The sequence below is a fragment of the Octopus sinensis genome, unplaced genomic scaffold (genome assembly GCF_006345805.1).
Source record: "Octopus sinensis unplaced genomic scaffold, ASM634580v1 Contig09709, whole genome shotgun sequence".
Classification (NCBI taxonomy): Eukaryota; Metazoa; Mollusca; class Cephalopoda; order Octopoda; family Octopodidae; genus Octopus; species Octopus sinensis.
Window position 1 is genome coordinate 60,001 of NW_021831870.1, and position 3,565 is coordinate 63,565.

The following is a 3,565-nucleotide window of genomic DNA, read 5'->3' on the forward strand; positions in this document are numbered from 1 at the left end:
TAAGATGATGACAGTGATGTAGGGCAAAGATAACATGTGAGGATAGGAGAGGTGAAAATGTGCACAGCTCTGTTCAGGTGCAGTAAATGCAAAATAATGATAAAGATGTGCAGGAGATAAGGGATCAACAGCTAATCACACCTGAGGTGGAGTTGGAGGGGGGAGAGACTTTAGGGAAAGACAGGCAGACAGGTTGATAGGTAGATAGATATCAATTAATAAATAGATACATAGATAAATAGATAGATAGAGAGAGAGAGAGAGAGAGAGAGATGGATAGAGAGATAGACAGATAGATAGATAGATAGATAGATAGATAGATAGATAGATAGATAGATAGATAGATAGACAGACAGATAATGAGATAGATAGATAGATAGATAGATAGATAGATAGATAGATAAATAGGTAGGTAGATAGATAGATAGATAGATAGATAGATAGATAGATAGATAGATAGATATGTTTCTTTATTAGCCACACAGGGCTGCACACAGATAGAACAAATTACAAGGTAGTAGAGCTTTTCTTTTGAAGGTATTAAAAAAAAAAAAAAAAAAAGGAAGGGGGAGGTTCGATCAAAAGGATCGTAAAAGGAGAGAAAGAGGAGACAACAAATAAGGGGGTTAAAAAAAAAATAAAAAAAAAAGGGGGGGGGGGGAGGGAGAGGAAAAAAAAATGATCAATAGGGATCGTTATCACAGAAATGTCAATATGAAGTGTAAAGGGGAGGACAGGTGAGGTTTACCCGTGGAAAGAAAAGCCTGCGGAAAAGACCACGGTAACCTCGGTCAATGAAGTCACATTTTATATTTCTTTTTTTTTTTTTTTTTTTTTGCAAATAAGCAACTCTCTGTTTTCGATTTCTGGGTTCATAGGACTATGCTCAAGGTGGCTTCGTCATTCATACGTGCCATTCTTGCTACATTCACCCATCTTTTTTAAAACATTCGCTAGACAAAACTTGCCTCTCTACTCTCACTTTCCTTTTCAAGTGGTACTTGAAGAAGTTGATGAGAGATTGACCAGAGAGGAAAGTGTTTGTCTCCAATCCTTTCAGACGCGTCCACCGATACATTCTTTCGCCATAGCCACAAGGATGATGAAAATAGCTCTTCCTTCCCGTTTGAAGGAAGGAGGCGTGACAATATTGACGATAGACTCAGCTGATAAACCGACTCGTCCCACACGTGACAGCAGTTGTTCGACATAAGCCCACAGGTCGGAAATTGCTGGACACTGCACGAGTGCGTGCAGAACGGTTTCGTCGCTCTGATCGCATCTCGGGCAGGTTGGCCCCGTGTTTCTCGAGCCGTGTCTGTAGAGCTTATCCCGAACGGGTAGATAGATAGATAGATAGATAGATAGATAGATAGATAGATAAATAGGTAGGTAGATAGATAGATAGATAGATAGATAGATAGATAGATAGATAGATAGATAGATAGATAGGTAGATAGATAGATAGATAGATAGATAGATAGATAGATAGATAGATAGATAGATAAATAGGTAGGTAGATAGATAGATAGATAGATAGATAGATAGATAGATAGATAAATAGATAGATAAATAGGTAGGTAGATAGATAGATAGATAGATAGATAGATAGATAGATAGATAGGTAGATAGATAGATAGATAGATAGATAGATAGATAGATAGATAGATAGATAGATAGATAGACAGACAGATAATGAGATAGATAGATAGATAGATAGATAAATAGAGGGGAAAACAGAAAGACAGACAGAGAGGGGAGGAGGGGAAGAGAAAGACAACACATCTTATGCATGCATGTTGTAAGCATGTATATAAATATTGTATACACTTACGTATGTCTGCACACATACATTTGTACATATATATACATATATATACATATAAACCTTATTTCTGTTAATAAACTAGTCAATTGCTCACCTACTGCCTAACTTCGGGATCCAGTGAGGAACAGAGCTAAGCTGAGTTTGTTCATCAGCTATGGTGTGTTTTCTACAGTTAGATGTCCTTAATAATGCCAATCACTTCACAGTGAGTTCTGGGTGCTTTTCCCATACCACCAACACTAGTGAGGTGGCTGAGTAATATGCAAGACAAAAAAACAAAAAAAAAACAGAACAGGGGAAAAGAAAAGCGCTATTAAATGAGGGAAAGTATTCAAGGGGAGAAGTACTATTCTTTACACCAACAAACATTCATATATAGCCACAGTATAAAACTTAGATATGTTTCGACCAAAGATTGGTCCAGGCCATGTCTAACTTAATAGCACCACCTGATAGGATTATCTAAATCCTGTTTAAGTCAAGTTTTGTTTATGGTCCATTCAAGTAGTGAATTTTTGTTGAGTGAGTTGTATCCAGGTATAGGTGGCCAATCCGGTATTCCTTGAAGAAATCTGTCCAGACTCCGTTTAAAGTTGATGGGATCCTTGTCCTTTTTGATCTCTTTCGAGACAATGTCAAACAGGGCAGGGCCTGTTGAGGAAAAGAAATTATGTTGCAGTGTACCTATATGCTGTGATCTTGAATTGGGCAGGGGACGTATGGCCCATGGTCCCAGCCTTGGATGAACCTTGAAACTAATTTTCAGGTCGTTTGGGCAAAGTCTTGAAGATTAACCTGCAGACTCGGGCAATCTGTTGATACAGTTAGCCCCTTTGGGATTAATACCCTACAACATCATACTATTTCTTCGTTATCTCTCTTCTCCTTTCCTTTAACTCACAAACCAAAAGTATTTATCGCAGTATTGTGCTTTCATTAATCCAAAATATTGCTCAATGGAATCAATAAACAGAACATTTTAATCAAAAACCACCTGCACCATCTTAATCTTTCAAAATAATTCATAATTAGAACTTACAGCCCCACCAACCACCTCTGCTAATAATTTACAATCAACTAATTATAATTACATAAAATTCCATTATGTAATTAGTTAAACGAGCCCACACAGCTCTAATCCTTTCTATTATATATAGAGTATCATACGGAATCTTCCTTTGAATAATATTCTATAGAATTCCCAATAGTTTAAATCAAGCATTTCTTCTGCCAATCTCAGATGGAGGGATTTTACATATCTTTAGATTCTTTTAATTCTTAATTCCCAAAGCAAAATTTACAAACTCTTTCATGATCCCTTTTAATATTTATTTCTGTTTTCCTCTTTTGATTCTGTTTGACAATTTTCTTATTTCTTTCTCATTTGCATAAACTTTTTGAAAAATAAGCAAATATTTTAATTAAACTAAATATGTTGATTAAGCAAAATATGAATTATGCTATCAACCTTCTGCATCTACATCATCATCATCAGCAGCAGCAGCAGCACTGGAGGCGCTGTGGCCCAGTGGTTAGGGCAGCGAACTCGCAGTCGGAGGATCGTGGTTTCAATTCCCAGACCGGGCGTTGTGTGTGTTTATTGAGCGAAAACACCTAAAGCTCCACGATTCTCCGGCAGGGGATGGTGGTGACCCCTGTTGTACTCTTTCGCTCCAACTTTCTTTCACTCTTTCTTCCTGTTTCTTGTCCCCGACTTCCTACGAAACCGGCTGAGCC